Below are 16,101 nucleotides of genomic sequence, written 5' to 3'. Positions count from 1 at the left end.
AAGTTGAAAAATCACTCTCATAACCTAGTTTGACTGTCAATCCATTCCTATCATACCCACAAACCTTTGTCCTTCAGTGCCACATCTTTATGTTTCTTGAACACCTCCATCTCCCCGGGCAGCCTGGTCCAATTCATTACTACCATCGCTGAGAAGAAATATTTCCTAATATGCAACCTTGGCTCAAATTAAGACCACTATTTCTCATCCTAAAAAATATAAAGAAATATGTTTCCACATGTATTTCTTCATGTTTAAGTACATATCTTTACATTTTGTATCTTTAAAGCTAATTAAAAAACAAGAGAGTAAGATCAATGCAGCAAAAAATGTAAATATAATCACAACTGACATTAGTAGTATGAATCTTATACAAGTTACATATACAGGATAATTTACAGTTTAATAAAAAGTTGCTATGGCCTCTGGGTCTACAATATTGAATGGAAAAACAAAATGTTGCTTGTAAAGTCTCAGTAAAGTTTTAATTTAGCAGATGAGATAATACAGTTGCACATCTCTTGCTATTTCCAACTACAGAAATCCTACAGTTACAATTCTGTCTCAACTCTACATACTTTTTGAGATTCAAAACAAGGAATAAAAAATATTCTTACATGCCATAGCTCTCTACAGTTCTCCATATAAAGACATAGGTGATACTACGCGCTTGCAAATAAACATATAGTTATGGAATCAAAGACAGAAAGATCATGCATCAATTAGTATAATGGGCAAAACAGATGGCTTATGGAAAACTTATTCACTTACTACCAATTGTAAGAGATGCATACTGACAAAGAATGACAAAAGTAAACACACAAAAAGAAACTACTTTCCCCTCACCCTACCTATTTTTCCCAGGCTCCACTTTGCTCCTGGCTCTTCACTCCTGTCTCTACCACCTTTCCAAACGGCACAGGGAGTGGGTGGTTTATTTGAATGACATTGTTTCACCTTCATCTTTAATTATTTTGTAATTGCTCAGGAAAAATAAGAAGAAGAAAAAGGAGAGAAATAGATTTATATTATAGCTACTCAATTCTACTCACAATCACCATGTCTGCTGGAGGCCAACTGACAGGCTAATGTAATAGTCAGTAGTGTGTCTCTTTGAAGTTAATCAAGCCAATACCTACACCCACATTCATGGGCTGGACTTCAAAAGATTGCAGACAGAATCAAGAGGTCCTGAGGGGAAAGTATGATGGATGACAAAGAGTTGCCCGTTTAGGTAATTATGTAAATGGTCACAAAACTAAATCTGCGAAACTTCAAGACACTAGAGGGAGAGAAATTCATAGGAATGAATTAGTTTGATGTGAAATAAATATATATATTATATATATATATAAATTATATATATAAAATTTATACAGAAGACCATGTCTCCCATAATTTAATCAAAAGCTTCCTTTCTGAACATAATAGTATTCATAACTTAGCCAGAATTTTGCCATCAGTATTTTACCTCTGCTTGCATACTAGATTATCACAGTTAGCTTTAACATAGTAAAAAGATAAATATTCTGACCATCACCAGGGCATTTGCCAGAAAGCTCACTCAATAAAAGCTGTAACAGCTAGTCACAGGAAAATAAAAGTGTGACCAAGGTTGAGGAAAGCTGCAACACAGATCCTGTTCTTCTTTCTTTACCTAAGTTAGGAAATCATATAATTCTCCAAGACTACGTTTTCAAAGTCTCTGAAAAACCTGAAGACTGTAGAGCACAGTCCTTTCTGCATTTGCACTGGCTGTTGGCACAGACACATTTCATTTCCTCATGGCATTCCTCTGCATCAGTTCTCATTTCTACTTCCCATGAAAGATTACAGGGAAGAGATACTACTATTGTTTCAGCTTTCTTTTTCTTTTTTAAATTGCTTCCAGGGTAATTAGGCTCTGGCTTTAATTTTATTACTTGCTAACCTCAAGGCAATGAGCTTTCTCTAAACATTTTATTACACTAGCCATTACCATATCTGCAATATCTTGCATTTTTCTTCTGTCTCACATTCACCTATGGTCTCAGTGCGTAATCAAATGCCAGAGTAGTTCTTTTTGTAAAGATGCATAGAGCCTAGCACAACAGTGTTCCAATACATGCACAGAAGTCATTACAAAGTAAATCAAAAGGTCAGTTAATATTACTAATCATCTAGGATCCAAGTGTTTCCAGTGCACTGCTTGCCACACAGTACAAAACCACGTGAGAAAACCACTTGAGTTATAAGAAAGTGATGCTGCATCTTGTCAAAGAGCCTTCTCAAAAGCACCACTCACAAAACAAAACAGCCTTGAAACAAAGCTAAGTTGCTAGAGTAGAGTCACTAACTGGATAAAACACAGATCAGTGTCCTTTCAGTTAAGGTGATAATCAAGAAGAGAGAAGAGCAGTTTCTCAGGTTGGTCATAGCACAAATGGTAAATCTCAGTTTTTCATCAACTAATAGAAAAGAAAATATTAAAACAAGTCTATAAATAATAAGTAGATGTTTAATGTACTTTATAATGAATACTAATGACATTAATTAAAATGGATATTATACACTTTTACACTTTTTTAGAAATACCTGAATATATCAGTTCAGGTTTCAGAAACTGTCTATATTGATTGTAAAATTTAGAAAATTGTAGACATTCAAGTGAAACTACCAACTACATAGAGAAGTCACAGAGCAGTAGCTTGTCAACATTCCAGTCCTCTCATGGGATTCAGGATCAGACCTATTAGACCTCTGCTGTCTTATTCTTCTGCCTCTTTCTGTCAGTAGGACCCATATAGGTACAGATTTATATCTACAACTGTTTCAGTAATGTTGTATTAATTGACAATAGAAAACACTATGGACAAAAAAAAACAAAACACCTTCAACATAATAAAAGCAGCATGCTATTGTTTTCCCTGTGTACATACCTGGGACAGATTCACTAACTAGTCTTTGGAAGGAAGTAAATTTTGTCACAACCTTGCAAGGTGCCTCTTACTATCTTCTGTTTCCTCATCAGGACCCTTCCTGTTCTCTATCTTTCTCCCTTCAAGAATGTTGCAATAGAGTAAGGAGAGTAGCACAGACTTGCTTGTGCTTTTGTCTTATGTTGAGAAGATCCTTCCTTCTCATTGTTGCACTGGACAGTGACATTTTTTGTCAAAATTAAGAAGTACAACAATATACCTTCATCAAGTCTCAACCAAAACATCAGGGAGAATATTTTATCACTAACTTCGTTGTATGCAGAATCAAGTTCTTATAACTTACCCAGCCCCTTTACCCGCATGTACCAAAAACAGATTCTTCAATGACAGCAGCTTAGCTGGTTATTTTCTTAGGTACAAGCTTACAAGGTCGGGAATATAGATGTAGGATCCATCTTCATGCAATACAGTTTGATACCTCAATTCACTTGCAACATATCAGATACCACCAAACCAACTCTGGTTTGAAATGATCCAAAGATCAACACTGAGGGCAGTATTTCAGGGAACTTCGTAGCCATCTAACTTCACTATCTCATTAGAACATTAAAACTTTCAGTATCGCAGTACTTTTCTTACTCATGCTGTTCCCTTCACAGTTTTCACCTAAAGACAACAGCGAGCTGCAGATTTCTGTGAAGGCATACAAACTCTGTAGAATCTGCAGGAAAGACATCAGCTTACAGAAAGTTGTAGAGTCTGGAATGCTTTGTGATTTCACCACTGCTTTCCTTACAGCTTTCCCTATTAAGATCATTTTGTAACCACATCTTTTGCAATGAGCTCCCACTTCAGCCCCACTGAAAGGCATTATGAAATACCTTGCCCCAAATCTGTCCCCAGGGATCCTGCACTTGTGAGATTTCTTAGAGAAAAATCTTCATGTTTTCTTTTCACTGTATCATGGAACTATAAGAAAACTTTCTGTTAGACATCATCTCCTTGTATGCATCTTTTGTTTTGGATTTCACTGCATAATGTTCTACTAACAAATCAACATAAATAAAGTTATTGTATTGCAAAGCTGAAAGAAGGTATTACTAGTAGAAAATAGGAAAGAGATTTTCATGAAGCAGAATATGCAAGTGAGGAGCTGTTTATGAACGCATCATTTTAAGAAACTGTGAGACCAGAAGAAGAAAGTTGACCATAAGTGAGAGATGGGAACAAAACCTGCAGAGTGCCTAGGAGGCTGAAAATTCAGGTTTATCTCCAAACAAACAAAAAACCTCACTACTAGAAGAGGCTACTTAATTAAGTGTAGTACAGGAGAAAACTGTTGGTAAAGACAGAAGTCACAAAGGAAAGCAGCTACACATGACTACACATTTTTCTGTCACTTTTCTTTCCAATACAGGCAATGTTAATATGTAGGTTTGAGTATTTGGATTTTTTTTGAGTCTTATTCTGTGGTTTAGAATGCAAAGAGCAAGTTTTTATATCTGAAGGATACACAGGACTTGTTAAGAATCAAGTATTTTCCACCAATATGTCTAAATCTGCTGATAAGTATAGACTACTGCCATTGATACAGTGAACTTCCAAGGCTTACAAACTCTGCTGTATCACCAAGTCACATAACACACCCACAACAAATAAAATCAAAGCTATAATCATAGAATTGTTCAAGCTGGAAGAGACCCTTAAAGGTCATCTGATTCAACACACCCGCAATGAACAGGGACATGTAGCTAGATAGGTTACTCTGACCCTAGTCCAGTCTGACCTTGAGTGTCTTCAGGGAAAGGATAATCAAGAAGTAAGCATTAACACAACCTGTTTTCATCACACGTTTAGCAGTTCCACAGAGGATAATAGCTTTATGCTGTGCCATTTCGCTTCTACACAGCACATGTAACCCAATGAAACAGTACTTGCTGGTCCATGGAATTAAAACTAATTGACACTACTACCAGTGAGTTTAGAACATAACATATCTCTAATTAGCTAAGTAGCAGATACTAAATGCAAAGCAGAAAGTATCCCCTTGGAAAACTGTGTCAGGGACCAAAGTGACAGCATGTACATTTACCTCACCAAGATTGTTAAAGCTTCATTAAAAAATAAATTTCAAGAGAAAAACGACCAATAACATTTCCAAAGGACTTCAAGTCCTATTGAAACTCAATGGGTAATGGGTATCAAGATTCCGTAGCATCCTTTTAAATAATCGCAGTAAAATTGAAATTATATACGTTTGCCTTGAATGTTGAGATCAGCACTGCAGTGAAATATTTCACTGAGGTGAAATTGAGGCATAAGCTTATCCATTCTATGGATATGCTTATGCCTGTAATGTTTTGCTGGTTTCCTCTTATAGTACTTGTCTCCATTGATGCTTGGAGCTTTAATTCGTTTGGATCGTCCAGCTTCATTTTATTGTTTTGATAGTGTGATGGATTCAAAGTCACGCATGACAGTGATGCAAATAATATTGTACTGAAGTATCTCCTATTTATTTTATTTATCACAAAAAGATAAACGTCATGGATTCACATTAAAAAACAGAAAGCATATATATGTAATTTGGAATTTGACCCAATCTGTTGAACTACTAAGCAGCTCGCTTCTCTCAATTAACTAGGATTGCAGACTTTTTCAGATAATAAAATATGGCCATAGGAGTGGAAACTAAGATTTAAGATTCTTCTTTTGAAGATCTTTTCTAGTTTATGAGGGAAGGTGAGGGTGACTAAATGGCTTTGAAGTCCTGCATAATGGTAGGTCACCTATCCATACAGAGCAGGACTCCCATTTTCTGTATCCAGCTCGCTAAGACCATGCTTTAAATGCTAGGTAGGATTAAGAATCTAAATGAATCCAGAAAATCAGTGAGAGGCTTCACCAGCCTCTGAAGTGATAATGGAGATAAGACAGAGAAAATCACTATGGCCTTGGGCTTTGTCCCCCCACCCCATGCTACCAAACTTTTTACACATATGCTTACAAAGACACAAAACTTAAGTAAGGAAGAATTCTCCAGTTCAGAGAATACTTTAAATTATCTCACTGGCTGATTTCTTCAGCACACTTAATCCCATTCTCAGGTACTTTTCTTACAGTTGGCATGCAAAGCAACACAAGGTTACTTCTAACAGAGAAGCAAGAGCTTCTCTGAAGATTTGAGTAAATGCTCCAACACACAGAACTGTGATGATTTCCAGATAACAATTTGACATCTGCTCCATCACATAAAAACGAGACTTTATGAAGATGGTCAATTCATTTTAAAGACTCATTTCAAGATCCCATTCCAGACACTTTCTGTAGATTTCACTTCCCCAACTGCTTAACATGCACACTGGTGCCTCCAACACTGAGCCATATAGATTTGTCTTTGTCTTTTGTGTTAATTATTAGCTGCTACAGAGCTGTCTCTGTGGGTGAACACACACAGAAACAAAGGCTGCAAGGTTGTAAAACCTTTTATCTCTATCAGGGCACATTATTTGATAAGGTGCTAAGCTAATAGCAACGCATGTCAAATTGTGTGTAGACAGATCAGTGTGCTGGGAATTAGAGGTTATATTTGTCTCTGTAAACCAGCACCTGCAGAAGCAGAGAGAAATTCATACCAGTATTCGCAACACTGTGTAAACTGTAAATCATCTCAAAGTGGTTATTTTACAAATGACTCTAAGAAAAAGAATCTCTCATTTCATTTGCCTTGTGCCTATCCTTCTGAGCATTTATCATACTTATTCTCATGAAAGAAGTGTGAATAGAAAACAGGACACTGGACAGTGAGCAATGAAGTATTATACCAAAATTATATAGACTGCACTTTTAAGAGGGCTTATGAACACTAGCTCTGTGAAAAGTCCTAAATAGCTCCCCACAAGATATAGAAAAAGGTATTCAAAGAGTTCTAAAGCTGATAAAATAAAATGCTGGGGAAAAAAACCTAGATCCATACAAGCGTATGATAAACCATATTCTGTATATTAACTAAAATGTGATTTAAATGTTTTGGAGATTTTTGTCCTTCTTCACAGATGTTTCTCTTCCGTTTTTCAGTTGCTTACCTGTGCTAAGGGTAAGGTAGGATCTGGTTAGGACTAGTAAATGTAAAAACAACAAAAACATTGCTCATCTATGAATGTTGACAGCTGATAATGGCTCAAGGTCAGCCTTCAAAGTGCCATCCCAAAGTCTTCAGACTTTGAGATAGCCTTGTCATCTCCACATTTGAAATCAGTCTTGCTCACAAGTACTATATATGCTCATTGTCATTGTTCCTATCAACACCTTAAACACTTCCTACGATAAAGACCTGAAGATGTCACAAGGAATTAGTCCAAATACTAGATGTCCAATTTCCATGAGCATTATAAACTTGATTTACTGGAAGTCATTAGGATCAATGAACATACTTAGATAATCAGGATTTCTGGTAATCACGGATGGTTTCAACTTTGCTAATAGGTTTGTTGAACTTCATTTGACTATGAGGTTCAAGATAATGAAGGCTCAAATAATCTGAATTGTACGGTACACAAAAAGTTTAAATTATTTCACTTTTCTCCACAGCCCTTGTGCTATTACTGAAATGAATCTCTAAAGCTATTAGCAATTCTATACTATAAGTTGTATTTTCAGGTATATAATAGAGTTTATGTAACTGCTTGAGACTTTTTATGTAGTAGAATACACTCCTTTTAATGTTAGGACTTAGCAAACCAGGCTCCAAAAAGCCAATAAAGCAGATATTTATTCTTGACCCCTTCTGAAGGGAAGGAACTGTTTATAATATATCTTTCACATGAGTGGTGGTTCCTAACATACAACTGACAAAAATCCAGCTTGTGCAAAACCTGGGTACTTTAAATGTTGTTCTGGTAATGGGAAGATATCAAACATATGCCACGTCTCTGTGAGCTTGTGTTCGTTTCTTATGTCACTCTTTCTAATAGGATGATTTTTTACTCACAGCTGGGAATATTAATAAATAAATATAATAATATGCATGCACCAGTACAGACTGGGGGATGACCTGCTGGAGAGGAGCTCTGTAGAGAGGGACCTGGGCATCCTGGTGGAGAACAGGTTGACTATGAGCCAGTAGTGTGCTCTCATGGCCAAGAGGGCCAATGGCATTCTGGGATGCACTAAAAAGACCGTGGCCAGCAGGCCCAGGGAGGTGATCCTCCCTCTCTACTCTGCCCTGGTGAGGCCTCATCCCGAGTACTGTGTACAGTTCTGGGCTCCCCAGTATAAAAAAGACAGGGATCTCTTGAAAAGAGTCCAGCGCAGGGCCACAAAGGTGGTGAAGGGCCTGGAGGATCTCCCCTATGAAGAAAGACTAAGTGAACTGGGTCTCTTTAGCCTTGAGAAAAGAAGACTTGAGAGGGGATCCAGATATTAAAGAGCAATAATCTCAGTACAGACCCTCGAGGGGGCACCAGTGATACTGACCTCTATCCAGACACTGAGCTGTTGACCACCACCTTAAGCATATGATCTTGCAACCAGTTTTTCATCTATTGAGTGGTCTACTCATCAAATCTATGCTTTTCCAATGTAGAGAGAAAGATGTTACATGTGACAATGTCAAGTTATCCATTTTGGATCAAAAGAGCAGAGGACCTGCAGATTGCTATATGCATATAGAATTTTTCTTCTCAAATATCTCCATCACATGACTGGGGGAACACAGTGTTCCTTGTGATCTCCCATCTTAAAAATTAAGTGATGTGTACTCCTCAAAGCCACTACTTGCTTAAAAACCAGAGTACCCAAACACAAATTATTTGGGCATCACACACACTATTTTGAGCCTACAAAAGAGAAAAGGAAAACACTTCAGGGTATAGCACAATTCCTTCCCTTAGAGTAAGTAGGCCAGTAAACAGGCAGATGGCAGAAGCAAAACGTGAGATTTACTACACCATTAGGAAATGCTTTTCATCCAAAGATGTTTAAGTGCTTGAACAAGAAATTCAGCCTTTGAAATAAGCACAGTGATTCTAAGAGAAGCAATACATAAATCAAAATACTTGTCTGACATGGCCAGTGGCATAACTAAGCATAGGGGGAAGCTGAAAAATACAAATTTGAGGTCCCCCTCCCCAGTCCTATCTGGAAGCATACTACTCATCCTTCAAAATAACTATGAAGGACTTGTTTAATCCTAGCTCCTGCAAAACGGATAGTTACATTAGGACCATGTTAAGTGTTTCCTTCTCAGTCTGCCTTTACTGTAAAGTTGATAAACAGAGAGTACAAATACTGAATCAAAACATTAGGAATTATTTCTTCTCAAAATTGATTATAACAACAACACAAGAATGTGTTCGATCATTTAAATATACTTTCCAGTCATGTAGTGATATGCTTGTATAGGGTTTCTAAGCCACAAAAGACATCTGTAATTCAAAAGAGCAGAGTACTCAGCAAGAGGAGGCAAATGAGACCACGCAGAGCAACCCTGACAGAGAAACCTCATCCACCCACAAAGATGGGTTATGCATGTCACATTTTCCAGTCTATTTCTCTTAAACATGTTTTGCACTTTCTAGTGCTAAAAATAACTGTTACTTTAAAAAAGGAGCAGTGGCAGAAACCAGTGCTAACCACTTTCCCTCTCCACATCACTGCTTATTTTCTTCCCTTTTTCCTTTAAAGAAAAAAAAGATACCATTCATCCATAGTATTTCAGACACTTTTTTTTTTTTTTTTTTTTAGGTTTACTACACCTGTTGAACAGTCATAGCAAGCATGAAATTAGCTGTGAGTTATATATGTATTTTTCTTGTGTAAGTTTTAATTGCCAACCATATTAATCTATATTAATCTGGACTGGCTCTGAGAATTCTCCCCGCTACAGAAGAACTATGAGAACATAATACAACATCAGAGCACATATACTTCTGTGCATGCTTTCAGACATGTTTACTCATCATTGTTTTAATGAATGTGTTCAGTGTTTGAGTTAGTACGCTGAAAAAGCAACGTGACAAATCATAAGCAGAGACATCATCTAAGGAAGCCCAGGTCTGGCTTTGCCTTTTGTGACATGGGAACAGAAGTAAAGGGGGCATTAAAAGAAAGCTGTATATTTAAAAACAACCTTCTTGGTACAGACATCTCTAAGTCACTTGAAAATACATATTTGGTGCTATGTGGCACTTAAACACTATTACTCTTCCATATTCCTATTCCATAGGAGTCGTTCATACCTATTACAAGCCCCACTCAAAAACAATTAGCAAGATAGATCTATGTGGTTTTTTTTGTTTTGTTTTGTTTTGTTTAAACTAATAGCACGACATAAACAGCTTCACAAAGTACAGTGTAGTTATTAGGAGAGAGGACGCATATGTATATATCGCTACAGCTTGTATACCTTATTTAATGTTTCCATAAAAAGCCGGAAGAATAACGATCATATATCAATATATTCATGTGTAATGAGATAATGCCGCCTTAAGCAAAAGTCACCAAATAGTGCCACCTGGTGCGCACTGTTTAGAACTGCCAGCCAACCGCCATTCCCCGCTCTGCATTACCTGCCTTTCAAGGAATAAAATATTACACAGCCAACCCCATCACTCAGGTTAGAGCTATACAGAGAAGAAAGGAACAAAAGAACAAACATCATGCACCCCTGTAGGAACTCTGGGGATATAAACAGCACATTGCTCGAGTGTGTCTGCTCTCAATGCCTCCATGATCTGGAAACAGAGAGTCTGCATGGAAAAATCAAATACAAATACTGGGGCATGCATGCTGGTGTGAATGTCGTTATAAATGCCATTTATGACCAACTCGCCAACAAAGGTGAAACATTAATATTTGGTCTCTAGCAAGAACCTTTGCTGTATCCAAATTAAATGCTTTCCTTTTGAAGGATAGGAACAAATTGCTCTGCCACAACCCTCAAAACAAACTCTCAGGATGCTTATTCAGGATTCCAAAACTTGTAAGGTAAAAGACCACAGAAAACTCTAAACTAGGCAGGGTGATAGGGAGCTTTGACTTGAGTGCTCGCACTTTGTGGTGATGAGGAAGACAAGGAATTAGTTAAAGCATTTTAAGATACCTACACAGTGCATCCAACTTCAACACCTACCTATTTTGAGCAACCACAACTCAGATGAAAGATAGAAAGATATTTTCGTTGCAGCTGCAATTCCAAAAGATTTTTAAAACTCTTTCAGGTATTTCATATTTCATATGGTAATACTTGTTTCATTTATATTGCAACAAAACAAAAATCTACTCGTCAAAATGTGAGCCAGAGTAATTTTTTTGGTCACACACCAACCCAAAAACAAAGGAGTGTTTCTTCACTCCCAATTGATATAATCCATTCTGTCATAATGACATAACTGAAATTAGCTAAACATATTGGAATTACGCATTGATCTCCCATCTGAATGGAATTTCCTCAAATTCTTAACTCCCACAGGCTGAGATCCTGTCCACAACAAGAGAAAACTCAGCACTATTTTACTCCATGGATTCCTCTGCCAGGGACAGAAATTTCACTACCAGGAAATTGCTGCACACCATTTGATCACCAGCTGTGTCTCAGACACAATCATAGTTCCATGTAAGTTTATTTTCACTACACAGATACTAAACTGAGACTGCAGTAAAGCTAGGAGACATTTTTAATTTTACTCTTCTCTTCTGGAAATATTGACAGTAGTTGCTGTCAGTATTACTGACAGTAGGATGTCAGTAGCTACTACCACAGAAGACATACTGTATAAATAAGCCTAAATTATCAAATGAGGAGAAAGTGTTGGGGTTGTTTGCTTGGTTTTGAGAGATGTAGGCTTTTTTTTCTTTCTTTCTTTTTTAATGTGCATCTAAGAAACAGCATCTAAGAAATTATACTTGCAAAAAAAATTCCCACCAAAATCCAAGGAAATTTTTTTTTCAACTTCTAAGAAATAAATGAATATTCAGAAAGCATTTTCATTTCTTTGGATGCCATCTATCATATATGTAAGATAGATTCATTCCTAGAAGAGGAATGCAGTGGATTCAAGATACAACTAGTCTGGCTACTCTTTCCTTGTTTTGTTCTGTCTTCCTCCCTCTTCTGTGACTAAGCAATCCAACTGAATAATGCTAGTGGCAAATTAAGTTCACAGAGAAATTAATGGCTCTAGACATTAGAAGAACTTCAGAAAAAAGTCGGGTAGTGATTAAAACAATAAGCATACAATATATAAACTTCTGTTCAAGAAAGACGTGGCTGTCAGGGGACTCGCACTAGAAATGGCACAACATGACAACTGGCATTTCCTCCTTTTTCAGTCAGACATTTCAGGTGTTTCAAGTCCCTTATTGAGAGCATTACAGCTGCCACACCTCCTCTGGTGTATCTGGCACCAGTGCAGTGTGCCTTCTTCAGAAGAAAGTCATCCATCAGCTAGGCTGCTCCAAACCTCTCACACAGCTCGCATTGCTGAGCTCACCAGATGAATTCCCAGTGAGCTGCGGTACCCAAATTCACAACCAAACTTAGTGTGAGGTTTAAATCTCTTACATGTGAAATAATGCATTCAATAATTCATTGCTGATAGAGCTACATCTCGACTGTGAAACCCTCACATACCATTCAACTAGTAGCTTCAGCAGACCAGTATCTTACACAAAGCAATTGCAGGAAAAAGAAAAGCAGAAAGTTCTTGACAATACAGCACAGTTCCACCTCCCAGAGCAGCAGTTCAGATTTCTTCGCCCATAACATTTTGCCTTATAGAAATCAAAATCACAATATCTAGGCATATTACTGTCCCAGAGGCTATTTCTTTAAGTGATGTTTTAGATACTACAGGACTCTCCTCATTCCATACGGATATTTAAGCGCTAGGTCCGATCCAATAAAGCTTAGGCATCTAACACAGACTTCATTTCAACATCCTTCAGGGTGCCCTTTATTACAGTAATCCAAATTACTGTCAGTTTGAGGCACTGTCATGCTCCAATGTAAAGGAGTCAGATGAGGTTCTTTATATGTATATGTATACCCGATGGTGAGATTAAGACACAGCGGGTCAAATGTTAGCCCAACCAGTTTATTACAAACACTAGTTGCTTAGGAAGATGGGGAAGGGAAGGTGGGCGATAGAAAAGAGATGAAAAAGCAAGGAGACTTGGCAGAATGCAAGAGGGTGAGAGAGAGCATCACCACCGTGGATCCAGCTAAGTCTGTTGATCTCAGAAACTCGTCTGGTCACCGCGGAGGATGGGAGAAAGCCAGGAAGCTTCACAGCAAGCAGGCACCATGCGGATGGGTTCTTCCAAAGAGGTTTTTCCCTCAGGGAAGTCTCTTCAAAGTCTTTGGTTTAGTGGGGCGAAGAAAGCCAACCGAGCAACTCGACACACCAATGAGATGTCAAGCAGATATTCCCCCCATTACAGCGCTGGGCACATGGGGGATCGCTCCATACACACCAAAGAGAGTAACGAATTCATGTTTAAAGGTATAGCACATGCATATTCATCACATTCGAGGGGATTAAACCTAAGGGTCAATTTTGCTGTAAATTTTCAAACCTTGAAGGGGGAGAACTCCTCATTATTCCTGAAGAGACAGACATCTGTTTGGTTAACTTGTTGGGACAACGGGATGTCTGTCCTGCTTTCTTATCGACAAGTTTAGCTGCCTCCACGTTCTGGCACCAGTTCGATTAATGCTCACTCCCATTTCTAGGTTTTGTTCTCTGTTTGTGTAACACAACAGATAAATCAGCAGGGAGTAGCACCTTCGGTGCCACGTACAAGTATTATCGTCCTTTGCGGTGATCAGCTTCTCCAAACCATACCCCGAAAAAGACAACCTGCTCCTATTTCTGCTTATCTTTACAACCATAAACAGAGACACTGAGGCGCCGCAACAACTATCTAGATGATTTGCAGTTGTCAATTAGAGTCTTATAGCCAGAAAGGCCTCATGAAGCAAGCTTTGAGACAAAAGTAAAAATAGTTTCTGTCCTTCACACTACCCGGTGGCTCAAAGATTGCTTGAAACTGATGTGCGAACAACTGTCCAAGGTGGTGAAGGAGGGGGAAAATAAACAAAAAAAAAAAAAAAAACCCAAGTGTAAGGGAAAAGAAGGGGGGAGGTAAGGAGGAGATAAAAGTTACAGAATTGCTATAACAGATTTCTTGAGCTTAGTTACAAATGTTGCTCTGATCTGTTGGATTTGTCCATCATCAGTTGAAGCAGTTACAATTTGTATGAAGATATAACATGTTGAATAAGTTGAATAAAACAGAGAATCGTGTAAGGAATAAACAGAAGGGTTACAATAGTTAAAATAGAATACATTTCACCCATGGGCCACCCGGAGGACAGGGAAAAATAAATAGATCAGAGTCCAGGCCTTTCCAAGTTTGGACAGGAACATGGGCAATTTTCTGTATACACTGAGCAATTGTTAAACACAACTTTACCGTTACCATCAATCTTCAGACAACAACCAGAGCCATTCAACTTGACACAAACAACTCACTCCTCGACAACACACCAAGTACCAACTGGCTTCACAATGCCACCACCAGCACTTGCAACTTCAATTCTCAGAAAGCATATCAAGTCCAATTCAACAACACGTGGACTTGCCAGGCAATGCTCCCGAAGATGACCTTGCATTTTGCCAGGACCATAGGCAGAACAAACTTGCCCAACAGGCTGTGTGAAAATGTAACTTCACCATGCTACAACACAGCCTGTTGCTTCAAGGTTAAATATGAACAGAATTGCCATTTAAGCATCTCAAAAGCGATTGAAATGCTGAGAGAGATATATTCTAGTTTGGCAAGTTCAAGTATTATTATAATCTATAGCACTTTCATGGGATAGTGTGTTTAGGATATCCCATAATTTAAAGCATTAGAGAAACATACACAGAAACATCACAGAAACATACACCTTACTTAACAAAACATAAACACTTTCCAACAACCATGTTTTGGATGGAACTCCTGGACTGGTGTTACAATAAACATCATAATGAGTTTCTTTTTGTGACCACATCTGACTGATATTAGATGGGTCCCTTGGTTCATTTCCAAATTTACTAGGAAGTTAGAAACACCATAGCAGAGTTACATGCAAATCATAATCAGTTTGATAAAAAGAGGTAGAAGAAGAGATCAAAAGGGATGGCATTACTGTGCAGGGAGTAGCCATTAAGCCAGCAAAACTGTGAAAACTCAAACCCAAGTGTGACGTTTAACAGACCTAAAGACAACATCCACACCCACAACAACCAGAAACCAACAACAACCTGAAACTATGCAATCAAAATACACAGTTTAATCAAGAGGTATATTCAGCATTCTAGTGTGATCAAATCTTTAATATTTGTCCCAAAACATCAAAGTAAAAAGAGTTTCTGTCCTTCATAGGCATAGAACATTGACTAAAGAAGTGGAACCTTTTGGCAAGAGCCTTGTGCACTGTAAATATAAAATTACATCTACTTTTATCTCATGTTTTCTTTGGTTTATAACATCTCCTCAGAAAAAAATTGACTGTTTCATCTTCTAGCACAAAAATTACCACCTCACTAATAACATTTTTATTTTATTTCATAAAATGTTAACAGAGGTAAAAACAGGCATCTAGCAAAGATATCTTTTCAGAATTGTATGTTCATATAGAACAGCAAACGGGTAAAATAGAAGAAGATATAGTACCTTCATAGTCCCCACATCAGCACTGAGAAACGAATTATTAGAAGATAATATAGCATGATTACTACTAATTTTTTTTACTACAACATTTATACAAAGCATAAAGCATAGGTAAACAAAAACATTTCAGAGATGCTCTAACTCACTGTTGGACTATCTTCCACTTCTTAATACATAAGAACATCAGTATGCACTGGCAGGAAGGACTTGGCTTACCACACAGCTACAGTGCATCAGTTTGCTGTTGAATATACCAAGCTACCCCAAAGACACCAAGACTTTCAATTTAACAGCCCAGGTATGTGTGAATGCCTAAGCTTTTAGGTTAACAATTGCAACATCCTATAGTAACAGCATGATGGCTAAAATAGTGCCCACTTGTTAAAATTACACTACAGACCTAATATTGGAGCAAAAATACTCTGGTCATGACTACGTAGGTTTTTCACTTTACAATAATTTC

Source organism: Cyrtonyx montezumae, unplaced genomic scaffold (genome assembly GCF_038088225.1).
Source record: "Cyrtonyx montezumae isolate F1298 unplaced genomic scaffold, pur_monq_1.0 scaffold_4, whole genome shotgun sequence".
Taxonomy (NCBI): Eukaryota; Metazoa; Chordata; class Aves; order Galliformes; family Odontophoridae; genus Cyrtonyx; species Cyrtonyx montezumae.
This window is presented reverse-complemented; position numbering follows the sequence as displayed.